Here is a 20,749-nt window from a genome sequence, read left to right as displayed (position 1 = left end):
GGGGAAATTATTCGATATAAAGGCTAAGAAAGAGAAAGAAGTATGAGCAAAATAAAATTTAATAAAACTACAGGCAGAAGAAAATAAAATCCAATTAAATCTAATCTGCATCAACCATTCAATAAATTTTGTGATATCTTCCTATCCCTGAAAACCAGCCCATTTCTACCATGTTCATACACTACCACATGCATTGACTTTTGCTAAAAGTCTATGGAGCCTCTCAATCATCCAGGTCATGGTTGTCCCAAAGGTGCTTTTTGGTTTTTCTGATTTTTCTTTGAAGACATTTCGCTTTTCATCCAAGAAGCTTCTTCAGCTCTGACTGGATGGTGAGGAATGGAAGGATTTATATTCCCTGCAGACAGCTGGTCATTTGCATTCTTTTAGAGCATGGGGTCAAACATGGGTGTCATGTTGCTGTCACATGACGTTTTGCGACTTTTCCCCCTTTGTAGAACTGGGATGAGCATGAACTGCATGTGATGCGTCCGGCCTGCGGGCTGCCATTTCAACACCCCTGTTTTACAGAGTCATTGAGGGGATTGACTTTTTTCTTTAAACTTACCTCTTTTTTCCCGCAGAACCTGATCAACTTCAGTCAGCTGTGATTTTCTTTGTTATCTCCTTCTTCTCAGCCCATTTTCTCTTCCTTCATATATGATTTTTTGCAATTAGATCTTAATGTATTCTTCCTATATGACCAAATCACCTCAATGTATCTCTTTTGCATTGATCATTCACTTTTTGGGGGGGGGGTGTTCCAGCTTTGTTGACCTATTCTTCATTATTGGCCTTGTTTAACTCATTCTCCATTCATCTTCCTTTTATATTTGTCCTCCCATAGCCAACTTTCTTTTCCATATAATTAAGTGGCTTACAACATTTGCTTTTGCTTCTTGTAACACATTCCTCACATCACTTATTTGCTACCTTTCTACTAGCATTTGCGTCTCTTAGAATTTCTTCACTCATTTTCCCATCTTTAGTAAGTACTTTAACAAAGAACACACATCTACCTAGTTGCTCTGGGTTATTTTTTGAAAAAATCATATATAGTATATATACTGTAGTCTGCAAATGTTCACTCCTTGATTTATCTCAAAGTTCTAAGCAGACATATATACATATACACATGCACATACCCACACATAGACATACATATGACTTTAAGTCAGTCTTGACTTCTGGCAACTGTCTGGGCAAGTTCTTGCAATTTTCTTGGCAACATTTTCATACATTTTGCCACTGTCATTTTCTTATGGCTCAGAGAGGTACTGGTCCAAAGTCACTAACTTCATGCCTAAGGAGGACCCACAGTCAGTTTCTAACACAGTGCCTACACCAAGCTGGTTGTCCCTAAAGAGGATTGGAGCCAATTAATACTGGGAAATTATGAGGAAATCCCAGGGTTAAAGATGAGACTGGAAAGTTGCAAAACATTGCAGAATGTGGCAATGGCAAATTACTTCCATAGTATTGCCAAGAAACCTACACAGATGTATAGATGAAGTCATCGGGAGTAAAAGCTGACTCAGACAAGACTTAACTCACACCTTAAGGACTTCTTAAGCTTTATTTGCATTATCATTTTATGGTGATGCGTTTCTTTACCTTTGGGTATGATCTCTGTGTTGTTCAGCAGAGACAAAGCCCAGGGAACATTGATCCAGACAAAACAAGTACAGATGGAAAATTCATAGTTACAGCTGTGGTGGAAAGACTCATAATAGGAAGGCATTTGTTTTGTTTTACTGTCTAGAGCATCAATTGTGGAAAGAGAGCTTCAGAATTCCACATTAACAAATGTTATGCAGGACCGAGACTTTTCATTTCATTTAATTCATTTATTTTTTGTGTTTCTGAACTGCCTAGCTCCCTCAAAGAGAGACCTTCAATAAAATATGTTGGTAAGCCACTCAAAATGAGCAATAGTTTATTTTGAAAGAGTGCATGTTAACATTTTATACATAAAATCCAAATAATTAAGTTCAGCCCCAGTATTAACTAACCTGCAGCTATTATGCCTCAGGAGTTTTGACTAGTCATAAATGTTTCCCAATACCCAACACACAAAGTTGTGGCCTTCAGCCAGCTCTGCAGTGCTGAGAGGAATAGGGCTTCTGGCATTATAATACTTGAAGACAGGTTTGATTACAGCCCTTTTTAAAAGTGCAGTTTAATAGCAAATCAATACTTCTAGAAAGCGTACAGATGTATTTTGTAAAATGTTCCTTGCTGAAGCCACCTCTGACCCATGTTAATAAGAGCAAAGAACAGGGAAATGTTTGCTGAAGCTGCGAAACATGGGAAAATAAGACATGAAAGTGCACCACACACTTTCATATAATTTTAACCACCTTTTTTCATTATTGTCCGATGCTTCATCTCCTTGTTGTGTTGGAGCCTTTGATATTACCTCCTGTGAACCAAAAATCAATCTTATCTTCTTTTTTTTCCTCTTTCAAACCCTCCTTAGTTTTTCACATCCATTTGTGTGAAACGCAGAGGGAATCGGTTTTAATTTTCCAAAATGCAAAGCAAGATGTGCCTTTCACATACATTCACAGTTCCTTCAGAGGGGAAAAACAAGAAGTGACAAATTCCAGATCCAACTTAGGAGGTTTATATGGGAGTTGTGTGTGCAGGAGGGGGAAGGAGGAGGCTGATTAGAAACACTCGATGTTGAGAAACTCGCCAAGTAGAGATAAACTATTAAAGAGCTTGCCTCGAAGAAGGTATCATTTCTTCTGCATTCCCAGGCCAGGCCCAAGTCCTGCTGTCTACATCCCCTCCAAAGTTGTCTTCCACACAGTACTGTATAGTGGGAAAAGGAACAGTGACTGTGACTCATGCCGTTGCATTCCCTCCATGGCGGCTATTTTCTGATAGTAACCAAGGGTTTGGACTGGGAAAAGATGGGAATAAAGACATTGTCACTGCCTTGCAGTGCCAGTCCCCTCAATCCCCACATCCCATCTGGTCTTAAGTCTATTAAGTGGGGCCAGGTTCAGCAGTTGGGATGAGTGCACTTGGTGGGTTTCAAGATTTTTCAATATGTCCCAAACTGCTAATTAAGTATGTGAAGTTATTTTGAATTCACAGACTTTCCCACCACTCTTATAATTTAAACCCATAATTTTTTTTTCTGCCCACATATGATTCACTTTTAAAAATAAAAAATAAAATAAAACATGGGTTTCCTGATGCACTTGGATCAGGAAAGTACCCAGAAAATACAGATTGACGAACAATGTTATGATTCATTTTTGCTGTCTTTCTCCTACGTCAGTCCAACCATTCGGCAGCATCAGGTGGTTATCTCCGGCATTGCTTGGGGTGGGGCAGGAAAAGGTGGGAAAGGATTGAAAGATGGTGTGTGTGGGGGCCATGTGGCTTATCTTGAGGGAATCTCATGCCTTCGTGCCTAAAGGTAAACTATTTGTAAGCTACCCTGAGTCATATGGATGAGAGGGCATACTAATATTGGAATAACAAATAGAGACTTCAGCTCTCTTGTCACTGATGAACTAAAATCCTTTTGGCTTCGGTAATGGAACAGAGGCCGGATAAGCTGCCATTTTTTTTCAGTTTAAGCAGAAAAAGAACCTTAATATGCTTTTCTTGCCTAGTCTTGTCCCCCCCCTCTCTCCCCCTCCCTACCCCCCTCTCTTTCCCCTCCCCCATCTCTCTCTCTTCCCCTCTTTCTTCAGTTATACATTTTCTGGTTACATTTAGCCCATTTTCTTTCATTCTGTTTTATTTCTCAGCTGAATCCTTACATAAAATATACTAAGAGAAAATAATCTCTTTTAGAATCTATCACAATGATAATAAAATATAGAATTACACCATCAAAGATTAATTTTCTACCCAGAGAAAGCATATAAAGTCCACAATATCATAAGTACTGTATCTTGATGGGCTGAAGACATGAGATGGTTTGATGGCTTGTCATAATCAGGTTCAATAAAACACCCTCTGCATAAGTTATGTCTCTTGAGACCTCCTCTGGTGCCTTACAAGCTAAAAGCTAAAGCAACTCTGATTTCATTACCTATTTGAATGTGATCCAGAAAAAAGTCCATTCCCACTTAAATAGGGAAGGAAGTAGCAAGGTGTCAGGCAATCATGTGAAACATCTGTTAGCTTAACTATTTTGTGGCCCTTTTCAGTAGCTCTGCGAGCATCTTTAGCCTTATTAATCATTTGCTAATATCTAGGGTTGTGGCTTAGCATGTCTGTCTGTCTGTCTGTCTGTCTGTCTGTCCGTCCATCCATCCATCCATCCATCCATCCATCCATCCATCCATCCATCCATCCATCCATCCATCCTGTTTCCCTGAAAATAAGACCTCCCTGGATAATAAGCTCAATTGGGCTTTTGAGCCCATGTGCTAAAATAAGCACTCCCCCCAAAGTAAGCCCTCCTAAAATATTGCAACACAGCAGCAGCCATGACCACGCTTACCGCCTCCTGTACCTCAAAAATAATAAGACCTCTCAGAAAATAAGGTGAAGTGCTTATTTCAGGGGTCAAAAGAAAATAAGACCCTGTCTTATTTTCGGGGAAACACGGTATCTATCTATCTATCTATCTATCTATCTATCTATCTATCTATCTATCTATCTATCTATCTATCTATCATCTATCCATCCATCCATCCATCCATCCACCAATAACTCTAAGTCAAACATGATAATCAAGTACACTAGAGAGAACCTGATGCCACCTTTGAAGGTGAGATTTGGCAATTCCACATGCTTTGCAGCAAAGTTGCATCTGGTAGCAGTTCACTTGGACATCATGTGTTGATCTGCGCAAAACAAATGAAAGATTTTCCTTGCTGCATGATAGCTGCAGAAAAGCACTGCCAGGCTTCTGGGTTCTGTCCAACTGCATGAAATCTTGGCTTAGTCTTGCAGTGATGTGAAACCAAAGCTATTATGACCTATAATTTAGTGCAGACAGAACCAGCTGGAGGATCATCAAGTCACATGAGCAGGTGTGGACCCAGCCAAGCAGTCTGTTGTTTCCGGAAGCTGTGTTTGTGGTACTTAAGGAACTACCCAGAAGATGTAATATGGTCTGAGTTTGGCCAGATTACTGTCTGTGAATAATCGATCAGACTTAGATAAAAACATTCTCAGTGATTATAGACATTTCCTAAATAAGAGGTTCATTAGGCAAAGCAGTATTAATATTTGTAAAAAACTAATGCAGAACAAAAGTATATTTTAATAATAAATGCACAGAGGTCCACCTGGAGCTTTGTGAACAAGGAATGGGAGTCTTCATAAAATTATTGTCATCGAAGATTTACTTATTACAAAATTATTTGATAGTAACTCCCCAAAACAACATTGCAGGATGTTTACTACCATCCCAAAAGAAATGTTGGGGGCCAAGGATATTATTGCAATGATGATGATGATGATGATGATGATGATGATGATGATGATGATGATGATAATGGAGGCCTTTTAAAGACAATTAAGTCAAAAGCTGAATATAAGAAAGAAGTAATTGAGATGCGAGCTGAAAATTGGAAAAACAAAGCTATGCATAACCAATACGTGAAAAGTATTGAAGGCAAAGCTGACCAAAAGCTAACTTGGAACTGGTTAAGATCAGGAGTACTGAAAAAAGAATCAGAAGGCTTTATTTTGGCAGCTCAAGAACAAGCCTTAGCCACAAACTGCATGAAGGGAAAAATTCAACATGTTACCATCAACAGCAAATGTCACCTCTGTAATGAGAAGGACGAGACAGTCGACCACTTGATAAGTGGATGCAGCAAAATTTCACAAACTGACTACCTACAACGCCATGACCACGTTGCTAAGACCATTCACTGGAAATTGTGCCAAAAGTTTGGATTTGAGTACAGCAAAAACCACTGGGAACATCAGGTTCAAAAGGTTTTAGAGAGTGAGAAAGTCAAGATCTTGTGGGACTTCAGAATTCAGACTGACAGGCACTTGGCCCACAACAAACCTGACATAACAATAGTTGAAAAGAAAAAAGTATGGTTCATTGACATTACAATACCTGGAAATGCACGAATTGAAGATAAACAGCAAGAAAAAATCACAAAGTACCAGGACTTACAAATTGAAGTTGAGCGACTGTGGAAAAAGAAATCATGTGTTGTCCTGATTGTAATTGGAGCCCTTGGAGCAATACCCAAAGGGCTACCTCGCTATTTGGAAATTTTAAATTTATCACACTTGAACATTCTGATTCTACAAAAAACCACCCTATTTGGAACAACTTATATCCTCCAACGTTACCTTAACAGTTCCTAGGTCCTTGGTTAGGATTCGAGCTGTTGAGCTACCAACTAGCCCCAAAGGCTGTGAATCTCACAAAGATTAACCAAATAATAATGATAATGATAATGACAATGATAACGATAACAACAACAACAACAACAACAACAACAACAACAACAACAATAAAGACTTGCTAATGTCTCAGCACTGGGACAGAGCAATATAACTCTTCCTGCTACTGATTCCTGCTTATATTTATTTATTTTTATGTTACTCTGATGTCTCACTGGCCTTTGGGAGGCAGAAGAACTCTCAAGTTGCCAGTGGAGGCTGAAAATATTGAGATGCTGCTTTACTTTGTATTATCTTTCTACCTTGCTTCCCAGTTTGAAAAAAAAAGTTTTATTTTCCTGCTTTTTTCTCTTCTTCAGGTGTGGCCAGATGTTTATATAAACATCAGATTCTTGCTTCTGGTAAGTCCAGTCCTGAGCCAGCTTCTCATCTTGGCTTCCTAACATTCTGGTCCATACTAGACCATGGCTCCTGATATAGAATCTCACCCCAGATATGTGTCAGGGTTCCAAATAGCATCCAAAAGTAAAAAGAGTCCAAGGCAAAGTATTGCTCAAAGTTCCAATTTATTAAGAGAACCACACATCTGGGAAAACCCGAATCTGAAAGCTTCCCAGTTTCCCCCACCCAGTTGAAAGTTCAAGATCTTGCCCCCACACCCACAAGTCCATCACATGGTCCAATCTTCCACTGCCATGTTGGCAGTTCCACTCATCCAATTTTGGTCAGATGCAGAGGTGCAGAGACAAAGGATGACTTTGGCTTTCTAGAAAGAATTTTGTTGTGATTACATAGTATGTTACTCCTTACACTCCCCCTCCCATTTACCCACAATAGAAAATGCATAGCAGAATAATAGGAAGTATGGCAGGCTAAAGACCCCCCAAAAGATGGCTGCAGGCCTGACAATATGTTCTAAACAACTGTTGACATCAATAGTGATTGGGAGTTTAGAGTTAGAAGTGACACTTGGTTCAGCTTGGAAGAATCTGAATGAGTCTGAGTATTTTCATGGAATCAGCAGAAAGAAGGTTGAAGTTGGCATAACGCTTATCTGGAAAGCATAGCTAGTCATAGTGATGGAATCTCCCCCTTCTTCTAACTTCCTAAAACAGAACTTTCTGTTTCTGATTGTAAATCTATCCTTTTAGTTCCATTAATCAAGAAGCAGGAGTGGGGAGCGGAACAAATGTGATTTTTAAAAAATGTTTGAGTTTTTACAGGTGGACACTAGCATCTCCAATATTCATTTTGCAAATCCCAGGTCAATTCTGCACCTGATTCGGCTTTTGGTTGTTTGCATAACATTCCATTTAAAAAGATTTAATTTATCACTCTGTAGTGCACTTAAATCCATAGCAAATGACTAAACTCGGAAATGTTTTTTCCAGGAATGACACACCATTCGGAAGTGGAGAGCATGTAAGAATATTATCACAGGGTATCCTATTTTCACAACTGTGTGATCCACCCATATTTTTTTGCTGTGTCAAAAGTATCACTTTTACACATGCACTCTTGTTTCTTCTAGGACCTAAAGCTAATACACCAATAAATGTGCTTCAAACTGAGCCAAATAATCACACAGCAAGAATAGTAGTTTTCTGTGTTTTCATTCTTACAGTTTTTGTCTCCAGCTGTTTTCTATCTCCTGACAATCCCAATTTGATCAGATAGCAGTGTTAAGAATATTTCTAAACCTTTTGCAAGTGAGAAACAGATTTTGTAAATGTTTCAGGTTACAGAGTTACTTTTAAAAAAAAAATACTGTTCTGATAGAGAAGGGTTTACAATATCCTTATTTAGGAACTGTAGAAGAAATTAGCCTTCTCATGGAAACTGTCAGTTTTCTGACAAAAATTTTACAATGCAGTCTTCAATATGAACTTGGGAGGGTGCTACGTTGTCATGGCTACAGCCCAAAACATCAGGCAAGCAGTTGGTGAGCTCTGATTGGTCCTGACACGACTGCAGTCTGGCGGGAAGATTCCAGGCTTCCCATTGGTTAACTGTTTTGAAAGCTCGACTATATAAGAGCTGTCAGGTTAAAGTGTTGTTCATTCGCAGTTAGTATTGAATAAATAATTATTGCAGTTAAACTGTCTCCGTGTCTTCTCTCAGGGCACAGGCTATAATACTAGCAATGAGGGTGGGATTCTGAGAGGAATTTCCGTGTTCTCTCAGAAATACCACTTCATTGAAGAACCCATGGCCAAAATGACAGCGATACCTCCTTTTGCCACCTTTGTTCCTGAGAAAGAATCTTGGGAAACATTCGTGCTGAGATTCAAATGTTTCCTCGTAGCCTATGATTTTACTGAAATATCTGCAGAGAAGAAGAGGGGATATTTCCTAAGTGTATGTGGGCCGGAGACATTTTCCATGGCCCGAGTCTTAGCCGCTCCAGCATCTGTACATGATGTGCCATTGGATGCTTTGCTGGCTCAATTGAAGGCACACTATGCCCCGGCTCCCTCCTGTTTTGCTAGTAGGTATTCATTCTGACTTTGTAGGTAGAAGCCAGTTTATGGTTTCTGGGCAGGGTTGGCTCAACATAGCTCCCACACTATAAGGGGAAGCGTCGGTCGCCAAAATAAGCGGTAGGGACTCGCAGTACTGCATAAGCACAGCGGATGACGTCAAGAGAGATTTGACAGCCGTGAATGCATGCGCTTCACAGGTGTCCCATAGGGGATAGGGTATTTGCACAAAATTTCATAGCAGACCTGAAGTGGGTTGAGGGACATATTATACAAGTAACTGGCCCGTGTTTTTATAGCCTCCAATTACAGGATGGATGAGAGTGGTGCTGCCACATGGACCAGCTGCAGTGGTGCGACACACAACCCACTCTATTAGCTCAGCCCACTGAGCTTAGCAGGGAGCGAATTCCAAACCTGCCTATCTCTGCCATCTGCCAGCCAGACTTTAGTCCATCTGAGACCAACCTTGCTTCTACACCCGCCTCGTTCTCGTCGGACGACGTACCTGTTATTCCCAGTAGGTCTCGACCAGCACACACCAATAGCACAACCTACTTCCCCAGCAGCCAACCAGAACTAAGACACTTGGGAAGGACACGCCGGAAGCCCGCCTACCTTAAGGACTACATCTGCACAATCCGGGGAGAAGGAATGCTACGTTGTCATGGCTACGGTCAGGAAAGTCAGTCAAGTAGCTGGCAAGCTCTGATTGGTCCCGACGTGACTGTACTCTGGTGAGAAGATTCCAGGCTTCCCATTGGTTAACTGTTTTGACAACTCGACTATATAAGAGCTGTCATGTTAAAGTGTTGTTCGTTCGCAGTTAGTATTGAATAAATAGTTGTTGCGGTTAAACTGTCTCCGTGCCTTCTCTCAGAGCACAGGCTATAATAATGTTTGGAAATGTTTTGGAAATGTTTGGAAATGTTTATTCCATTTGTATGCCGCCCTATTCCTGAGGGACTCAGGGCGGCTAACAAACAAGGTGTCGGGGGGGGGGGGAGGAATACAAACAACAGACAAAAGACAAAACAAGTTAAAAACAAAGCAAGAGTCGCAACAATTCAAGTGGGGCTGGGAACTCATCAGCCCCAGGCCTGCCGGAACAGCCAGGTCTTAATGGCTTTGCGGAAAGCCTGAAGGGTGGTGAGGGTCTGGATCTCCACGGGGAGATTGTTCCAGAGGGCCGGAGCAGCCACAGGGAAGGCCCTCCCCCAAGGGGTCGACAGTCGACAATGGCTAGCAGATGGTATTCGTAGGAGGCCTAATCTGTGGGATCTAATTGGTTGTAGGGAGGTAATAGAGGAGGAAGGATGTACATACTTGGTTGAAATGAAAGGCTAATTTTAACACCTCTGAAAGGTTCTCCCTTTAGAACCAATCTCCAGGCTGGAGAAGAATTTCCATTTCCCAAAACCATTCTCCTCAATCTCATCTGCCAAAATAGTTTCCTCTTCCATTGGTTAGCCTCTCAATCACTAACAGGAAAGTAGACAAGAGACATTTCTTCCTCTACTTCCCCCTTCTCCACGCTAAGTAACAACACACATAGAAGCTACCATACAGAGGCTGGAGACCCATATGGGAGGTAGCTTTCATGAAGTCTAATATACTGAGACACAAAGTGGCTGGTAGGTTCTGGTCTATAAAAAAATGAGGTTTTGTATTTTACAGACCCATTCTTTGAAACATGGATTCTTCTTCTGCCCAGCTCACCTCATCACATTTCTTTTCCTCACACACCTCTTTATACCCTTGTGCCTCCTTTTATCATCATCTCTTGGAGACCATAAGGTGGTAGTTTCTAATAGACCTTCAGAAAATGCAACTTGTTCCATCAATCCCAAAATGAATGCCAGATGAGGCAAGGTGAAAAAAGAGAACAACATTGCCTGCAACATTGCCTGCAACAGAAAGCAAACAAGACAATATTTTACCCGTGTCAGAGCTCTTGAATGTCTGCATTTGCTGGAATTAAAAACTATTCCACCAAGAGAAAAACTGGTACCAGAAGAAGAATAAATTCAGGGAAAGCTTATGATCTGAGTAAGCAACAACAAACCCTGTACCACCCTATGTTTCAATAGTGCCAAGAGAATTTTGGCACTCTTCCATTGCAAATCTAACTATAAAACAAGCCTGTTTTTATGAGAAATAGTTCCTGCATCAAGTTTGGGGTATTTTTTTTTTTAAGTTATAAGCTTGGTCCTTCCTTTGAAATAATTCTTGATATTTTACAGCAGACTTCCCAGAGCAGAAACGCAAAAACTTTGTATACGGTGGGGTGATGAGGTTTTTGTTTGGTTTGCATTTAATGCATTTGCTGGCAATATTTCAACACTGGGGTGGCTGGAAGGAGATACACTCCTATCCTCTGCTACCTCTCTGATTTCTCTCGAACCACATTTGCTAAAGCTCCAGTCAATTCTCTAATCTCTGCCTGCTGACAGACTGCAGGCCAAGAGAAAGACAAGTTGAAAACCCCGAAAAAACGAAGTGCATTTTATTTATTAGGCTGTCTAAGATGTTTTCAGTGAAACAGACAGAGATAGTGCCTTGCCAAATTAGTGTCATGACTTTCCAAAGGTTTTGGCTAGTAAGCAGACTTCCAGTAAAAATACATGTTGCCGTTCAGACCTCTTGTGGGCAATCCACACCTCTCTTGGAGCCTCCTCTTATTATCTTGTGGTTTCTAGTGGAATTAAAAAAAAAACCCTCTCGTGAATGGCTTTGGACTTCTAGTAACTGTTCTGCAAATTATATTAATAACACATGGCAAGTTTAATATGCCAAAATCCTTCAGTCCTAATCCCACCCCACCTCCCACTGCATGCCATACTAAGCAGCAAAGATGCAAACAAATATACAGCAAGAAAACACAATCTGATGAAGAGAGGCTAGGAAGAGGAAGGGAAAGGAAAATGGCACTGGAAAAAAAAGGAATGAGATTTGGCAAGTAGTGGAAAGAAATAAAGGTCTCTGAAGCTGATGATTTGAAACCAATATTCCTGGGTGCTAGCAAAAGTTTCCCTACTTTCCTACGCAGCTATTCCAGTTTGACATACTAAATGCTGTCCTTACAACTCACAGTTTCAAAAGCGTCTATGCTTTGCTGAGACTACATGGCATTGTAAGATATTTTCAGTGTGCTATTTCCACCTCTACCTCCATTCATTGAGGCCTTTGAACCATGGTGCTGGAGAAGACTCCTGCGAGTCCCTTGGACTGCAAGGCGATCAAACCAGTCAGTCCTAGAGGAGATCAACCCGGACTGCTCTTTAGAAGGCCAGAGCCTGAAGATGAAACTCAAATACTTTGGCCACCTAATGAGAAGGAAGGACTCACTGGAGAAGAGCTTAATGCTGGGAAAGATTGAGGACAAAAGAAGAAGGGGACAACAGAGAATAAGATGGCTGGATGGAGTCACCGAAGCAGTAGGCGTGAGCTTAAATGGGCACCAGAGAATGGTAGAGGACAGGAAGGCCTGGAGGAACATTGTCCATGGGGTCATGATGGGTCGGACATGACTTCACAACTAACAACAACCTCCATTCAACATGCATGCCTTCCTTTCTCAGATACTTCATGTTTACAAGTTCAAGTAACAGTTCCATACTCTCTTGAGACTGGATTGTAAGTTGTCCTAAAGATGGCATGGCTGAAAATTCAAGCTGAATTTTGTCAACAATTTATTATTCCTTCTCCCCTCCCCTTGCTCTGATGGTGAATTGGAAGGCATACAAACATGGAAAATGTCAAGAGGTTGTGATGTGGTCCCAAATTCGGACAGATGATCCAAAATGTGCAGATGAAGGAAATGTGCTAAAAAGTAAATAGGGAACAATTTTGGGTTAAGACAAAATGTGCTAACAAATAGTATGCACACAGCAGAAGTGTGCATAAGCATGTGTTAAGAGAAACATGCATATCCACACACACACAAAACCAGCGTACAGATTTTTTTTTCTTGCTGAGTGAATGGAGCCAAACCAAACTGAGTTGGTACAATGAGAATCAGCAACAAGAAATGTGACCAGCTTCCCTATACTTAATCTAAAAGAGCCTTATGACTTTTCTTTTTAAAGATAGACAAGCACATGACCAAATGAAATCTGACAACTGTCTAGCCACATTCATGTTGAGGTGCTTCTTTATTTAGATTGTGGTAGAACACATATTCATAAATATATAGAATTCTCATTCCAGAGAGGTTATTTACAGTTCAAGATCGATCGATCGATCATAAGGCTTAGGAAAATCACTGCCTTGCTTTGCACCCAGGTAGCTCCTCATTCGTTCTGTGGCATTTCCAATAAAAGAGCATGTTCAAGATGTGAAAAAACCCTCCTCTGTCTCCCGCAAGTCCTGAAGAAGTGAGAACAGATTAGGGTTCTCCAACCTGGTAGTCTCCAAATTTATTGGGCATCAGGAGAGAGAAGACTGAAACAAACAGATGAGGATTAGATGAACATATTATTTGATTTTGGATAAGCAGATTTGTATTGAATTAGATGGATCGATGTAGCAAGGAATATCAAATTACTGTAGGATCTGTCATACAGAATGCTAAGCTCAACCTGGGGTCTTGATGTCATTCTGAAATTACCTAACCTAGCAAAATTTCACCTGAGTGATATATTATTTGCCTGATTTTTCTTGGCTTTAAGAGAAAGCAATTTATTTATATTTATTTATTTATTTATAAAATTTATATGCCGCCCAATCCCGAATTGTGTTTGGAAGAGTTAGTGGTAAAAGGAAAGCAGCAGGGGTGGGTTCCGGCAGCCACTACTGCTGGTTTGCTCGTGGGTGCACAGTGTGCAGCATTGATGCGCACTATGCGTGCATATGCACTACAAAAAATTGTTCTGCGCATGCGGAGAAGCCAAAAAGAAGATGGTGGCGCCTACGACACCACCAGGAGAGCTGGTTTGGGGGCATGGCAGGCCTGGGTCCTAGGCTTCCAAACTACTACCGGTTTGGCCAAACCAGTCCGTACTTGTAGGAACCCACCACTGGAAAGCAGGCCATCAAAAAACTTGGTGGCTGGACATCATCAACCCTGAAAGCAGCCATAGAAAAACTCAAAGAAATAGTGCAAGATCAGAAGATGTAGAGAGACCTGGCCCACAGAATTGCTAAGAATCAGACATGACTGAATGGATAACATGATCATCATCATCTTGGCTTTAAGATGCTTTATCATTTGTTAATGCTTGCCTATAGCCTGTCTGCTTGCCCCTGAATAAGGTAATAAAGTTGGGATATGATTATGTGAACAAATAAATCCATTGGCCTACATTGCACCTGTTAGAAACATCTCTAGAAGTATCCACTTTTACCATTATTATTCTACCGATTGCTATGGAAGTCAGGAACAGAAATAACAAGTGATGGACTTCCACCTTATTCCTTCTGTTTTGTGTATGGTCTACAGCTCATCACCCATGTCCCAAAAGATCTGATCCTTTCTTCTCAGGCTTACCCTTTCAGCCTGCTTCCTATAGGAAAAATAGATCATAGATAATTTCCTTTCTTTTTCTCCTTCATCCTCCTCCCCAAATAGTGACTTTCTATAGCAGCAAGCCACTTCTTTAATAAAATGTACTTATTTTTTTGAGGCATAAACACCTGTATTTTTTTTTGACATTCAATACACTTGATTAATACTTAATATACAAATATACAGTCAAAGGATGACATATGTGGAACTGTTACAATGAAAATAAAATGTGGAAGAGGGAATCTATTTTTATGTAAATATAGAACCGGGTTTGCTTGAATCCCACTCCGAAAATCCACCAGAATGAAAAAGAAGAAAAATAAGTAAATACAACAATAGAAGGAGAGAGAAAAGAGAGGGAAAGAAGAAAGGGAAAAGGAGAGGAAGCAAGGGAGGGGTAGTAAGAGTAGGAGAGTCGGTAAGAAGGGGAAGAAGAGAGGAAGAGTGGGGGAGAGGGAGGGGAAGAAGAAAAGAGGAAGGAGAGGAGGAAAGAAGAAGGTAGAGAAGAAGGGAGGTGGGGTGGAAATGAGATGGAAGAAGTGGAGTTGTTGTAAAATAAGATGGATGTATGGGATGGCAGGAAAGCAACCCCGATTATATTTTTAAAATTTTAAATGAATTGTGATAAATGTTAAAAGATAACACATAAATATTAATAGTACTTATGAGAATGTATATTTGTGAATGTATATATGAGGGGTAAAATTAAACTTCCTTTTCTAAAAAAATACTCTTGATTGATACTCTCTATCTTTAATAGAAAGAGGAGGCTCCTTTTAGCTCCTAAACTTGGGGCTTATTTAACTAGCAGTAGGTGAGAAACAGACATGGAGAAATGAGGGTCTTTGAGGATCCTTTCCCTCCTAATCTTTAACCATTTGCCCAAGTGACCCGTTCAGTTCATAGATGCAAAGAGATGGCATTTCCATGAATTTCCCTCCCACAAATACAGTCTGTGAAATATGGACCTCAGGGAAAGGAGCTGTAGACTTAAAGGCACCAGCCTGAACTTGATTCTTGGTGACTTCATGTCACTTTCTTTGTGTCTTTCCTCACAGCAATATGGAAGTGTGTTATTTTTTATCATTATTTTTTACTGTCCCATAATTTTTAGAGTTCTTCATTTAACAAAATAATGTGCAGGAATATACACATGTATGCTTCTACATCCAATACCAATTCATGTGTTAATCCATATATTTATCCAAGTTTTCTTTTCATGTATGTGAGAAAGATGTCTTAAGTTAACACATGATTTAAAAAATATGAAGTTGGGAAGGAAGAAGAAGGGACATTATATAAAGTTTCTGGGTGTGGCTAGATTACTTTGATTTTTTTTAACCATCCAGGAAAGCCTCTGAAATTTATTAGTGTTTCTGGCCTTTTAAGTTGTACCCCACCCTTCTTATGCTGGTCTCTGACAGCAATAAAGATTTGAGTTGATTTGGCTTTTTAAGAAATAAGGCCACTAGTTTCAGTGAGACAGAGGCATGCTAAACCATGTAACAGCAATGTCAGAAAATGGCATATAAAAGTTGGTTTCTTCAGAATGATGCTTTAGAAAGGATGTGCATGTATACACATGTGATTTGTAATGGATATCTTTGAGGGAATCTTAAAAGCACAATATGTTGTTGTGATTTCACTAAACAAGTATATTCAACACAAATTTTTGTATCTCCAGATGTCAGGACTCTGAAAAATAAAAAGTATGCGGATGTTTAGAAACAGTGGGAAGATGTGCAGAAAACATTTAGCCTTTCCTGCCAAAACATACTTAATGGAAAGAATGACATTGTTGTTCTCCTTCTATCACTCACCATAGGTGCATTTTATTGAATCCAAGAAAGCTTACTTTCTCTCTAATTTTGTGTATTTTTCAGGATATATCACGAATCAGTGTTCCATGGGCAGGTGATATGATTGCAAGCCCATCAGTAGAAAGAATAATATCCATTTGCAGAGTTCAGATTTCAGAATTGCAACTTCTTTTAATGGATGCATTTGCATAGGATTTAGAAAGAAATCTAATCATCAGTTAAAAAGGCTTCTCTGATTGCTCCTGCTGGATGGCTTCACCTCTGCTTGTTCACCATACCTCACTCAAAGCAATTGAATGCATCTAAGTATAAAAATGCTGTAGAACCATCATCTTTTAAAATTTTATCTGTTATTGATATTCTAATCTCACGTTCTGTGAATTTCACCTTGTAACCATGGTTGAGCTATAGTTGGTCTAACACTACATGCTAAGTCCAAAATATGAGCCTGTTTGTGGAGTAGTGTGTCTTCTGAAGCCAGCCAGAGTGGCTTCTGAACCTTGTTCTATAGTTTACTGAGCTGTGAGAACCCAGCCATTGTGTTTTATTTGAAAACTATGATCAATTCATCATCTTGATGCTATGCAGAACATTCTATACATTGTCAATTCAGATGTTATACTAAATCATAGTTAGCAAGGACCAGGGTTTTTCCATTTCAGTTTCTAGATTGTCAGTTGATCTATTACAAAGTGTTAACCTAAACCTTAGACATTATAGTTCCTGAGTTGAATCTTGGTATTCAGAATGAAGACATGGAGACATTAACTGTGGTTCATGGCGGGATGCAAACTTCTAACTTGGATATTGATCATGCAGACCATTTCATTAAACTCAGAGGATACTCAGCTAAAGTTTCTTCAGAAAAGTCTTTCTTTGCTGGCTATATCTTCATTCATCAGCAACTCATCTACCATTGTTGCAGCATGTTTTGAAGAAATGATTGGAAGCTTTTTGGGACTAGTATATAGAAATGAATACTTATTACGTTGTTTTTTTTTTACGGCAATTGAAAGTTGGACAATAGATTGACAAGAATTTAACTCTTCCATGTTAAGCAATGCCACATTTCAGGCTTAAGAGCAGGTGATGTGTGAGGCTTCTGCTAAGAGATGAGCCACCAAGGCAGGGCTAATCTCCCCCATCCCCCCCTTAATGGTTGTGTCCCTTTTCCCTCTCCTCTTCTTGGAATAGTTATCAGGGCTGAACTTTGACAGGGATAGTGATAATGTGTCAGATATTTACAGCTTGCGATGGTGGTGGGGAACAAAAGAAAATTGTGTCTTGTCCTACGTTCCTTTCCTATCTCTGTGCAGGGCAGGATTAAAGAAGAAATGCCTGGTCACTGTTCAAGTCAGAAGATTCCCACCATCCCTTGAGAGCCCACTTTGCTAGCCAAGGCAGAGCAAAGCTAACGCGTGTGCCCTCGAACAGTTGACAGATGAAAATCGGAAGATGTGTGTTGCACTAAGGAAATAACTAGCTCCAAGGATGGTAGGAATGGAGAAGTAAGTTGCCTTTTTTCTAGGGAGGGTCTGGCAAAATGTCTATCCTATGGTTGTGTTTGAAATATGAATCTTCACAATTGTCAACAGAGAAAGCACATTTTTCAAAATATAGATCACAACCACATGCTGCATAGCAGAGGCCACACAAGATAGATCTCCAATCACTGCAAACAGATTTCTATTGACATATGCATTTTAGTGACCATCAGAGTGTATATTTGAGTACATTAGGGAGGGGAAGGGGGGGGTGACTTATAAGACTGAAACTTATAACTATCAGAATAGGGAAATGTTCCTGAAAAACTTCCAGTCTCTTTTTGCCTCTGTATGACCTGGTGATACATATCAGTACTCCCACTCTGCTTTCTTACTGCTTAAGTGATCTCCTGCCCTCTTCCCACAAGGAAGTTATTCAATCTGAGATTGTACTGTGGCTGGTCCAGCTACCACAGACTGTTGAATAACAGATGCTGACCATGCAGTGCTGAGTCTGCATACAACCTCTAAAAGCTTCACAGGGCCCTAGATCTTCTCCCAAAATACGCATGGCTGTCCTGAGGAATGTTTTTTTTAAAAAACAATGGCAGGAGAACATTAAAACGTACATGGGAAATAATTGTATTTAATTAATTTAGGGTTTTTCTTGGTTCATTCATGTTTTGTGTCATCCTTTTCAAACCACTTTGAAGATTGAGTGCAGGTCATCCATGGAGTGAGAGTTAAAAATGGATGGCAGCTGTCACCACACAGTCAAAGACTTGCCCCTTTTATAGGCATTATGACACCTATTAGAAAAGGTCAAGGCTTCAATCATGGTCATGGCTGCCATCTTGATTTTTAGATCCCTCTAAGGATGCCCTTGGTTGAGTGTGATCTTCAGCTGGAAAAAGGATGCATGTTCCTTTTTATACAGGCTGGCAGGTACTATCACGACTTCAGATTTAAAGATGCTTTAGATTGAAGTGTTCCATGCAAAATGTCTGCGCTAGAGAGCCTATCTTGGTAGATATTGTTGTGTCAGTGCTTTCTTGCCATTGTTGTTAAGTGAATCCCTGCAATTGTTAAGTTAGTAACATGGTTGTTAAGTGCATTTGGCTTCTCTGTTCTTTCTTGCCAAAAGGTTGCAAAATGTGATCACATGACCCTTGGACACTGCAACCGTCATAAATATATGCCAGTCGCCAAGCATCTGAATTTTGATTGCGTGACCTTGGGAATGCTGCAACAGTCATGAGTGTGAAAAACAGTCATAAGTCACTTTTTTTTTCAATGTCGTTGTAGCTTTGAACAAATTAACTGTTGTAAGTCGAAAACTACTTGTATCTGGGACCTCGAAGTGAATCCTTGTATCTTAGATGGCTAGGAAAATGCTGAACTTACACGGAGTCCTCGACTTAACAACAGTTCATTTACTGACTGTTCAAAGTTACAACAACACTGAAAAAAGTGACATGACAATTTTTCACACTTATGACCATTGTAGCATCCCCATGGTCACGTGATTTGCATTTGGATGCTTGATAGCTGGCTGACATTTATGACGATAGCGATATCACAGAATCATAGTTGGTCCCTTCTTGCGAACTTCTGACAAGCAAAGTCAATGGGGAAATCCGATTCGTTTAGCAACCTAGTTACTAATTTAACAATTGCAGTGATTCACTTAACAAATGTGGCAAGAAAAGTCGTAAAATGGGGCAAACTCACTTAACAAATTTCTCACTTAACAACATAAATGTTCAATTGTGGTCGAAGGTGAGAATTACCCGTGTTTATGAAAGCAAAACTCCATCAGTTTTGGATTCTGGGCTAAAGAAATCTCCTCTTAATTAATCAATCAAATGTATCACAATCATTACTTAGTAGTTAATAAACAAAAATGACAAAATATAAGAATTTTTTTTTGTTACAGTGCTCTATTGGAGTATGAAATTTGAGTCATCTTGAGTTTTGTTCTGTGGGAACTCTACCAACACTTTTCTAACACAATGTTTTCAGTAAGGATTGTTTTATTTGCTTCTAAATTTGAAGCAAAACACATTTCCCATTTTAATGCCTCACTCTGGTAGCCAATCAAACATGGCTACATGATGGTATCTCAAAACCCAAACTGAGTAAAGACATGGCTTTAGTTGCTTTTGCTGACCATGTGCCTTAATTACTACCCTGACTCAGGCTAAGTACTGTACAGATGGTGAAGGATAAATAAAATCAGTAAGGAAAGCATGTTTCATCACGCTTACCAGCCTCTTCAACAGCCTCAACTTCCAAACTGTTCACTGTGGAACATTTGGCTCGGGCCTAGCTTTATTCCATGTGTTGTCATGATTCTGTGCCACCAGTTTCATTATTTATCTCTTTTGAAGATTAAAAAAAAAGAACCCTGGCAGGTTTAGATATGTAATTGCTACAACCCCTCAAATATATTCAGAGGAAGAGGAAAGGCACATGATAGCAATTATTCAACCACCTCTCTTTCTTTAATTATATAGATTCTAAGGTGGCATTTTTAATTAAAAGAAGATACTGTATTCTATGTGCCAAGGCAAGTAGAAGGACCTAATGTTCAGTACGATCAGCTTGTTATGTTTTCAGCATTCAAAGAACAATGTTATTTTCCATGTGTTTTTACACAGGCGGGTTTATCTACATGTCAAGGAATCTGGCCCATTTCTCCAATGTGTGGAAGGATAATGGCTTGTAAGAACAGATGTGTGGTGGTAGGGAACGGCTTGTTAACAAGCACTTGCTGTTTTTTTGGAGGCATCTTTAGGAGACTCCCTTTACTTAAAGTGATTTCTTTTTTAAAAAAATTGGCACCATCGAGCTTTTATTACATGTTTTCTTTATTCCCCCCTCCAGACAATTTTCATTGTGTTGTTGCTCCAGGAAATTCTGACTCATGAGTGCTTCCTTTTTCAGAATATTTGAAAAATTGCCTGATGGAATTTGTTAGATGAACAAGCACTAACAAAGGTAATGATTTTCAAGAGTGATTGCCAAAGGAAATAGTTAGGCAGCATTTATATCAGTATATCTTTACTGACACACATGTAAAGGAAGGACTCCGTGAACTGAACCCTAACA

Source organism: Thamnophis sirtalis, unplaced genomic scaffold (assembly GCF_051295495.1).
Source record: "Thamnophis sirtalis isolate CommonGarterSnake01/CBP01778 unplaced genomic scaffold, rThaSir2_p1.2 scaffold_5, whole genome shotgun sequence".
Lineage (NCBI taxonomy): Eukaryota > Metazoa > Chordata > Lepidosauria > Squamata > Natricidae > Thamnophis > Thamnophis sirtalis.
The sequence above is the reverse complement of the archived record's forward strand: the minus strand, read 5'-3'. Positions refer to the sequence as shown.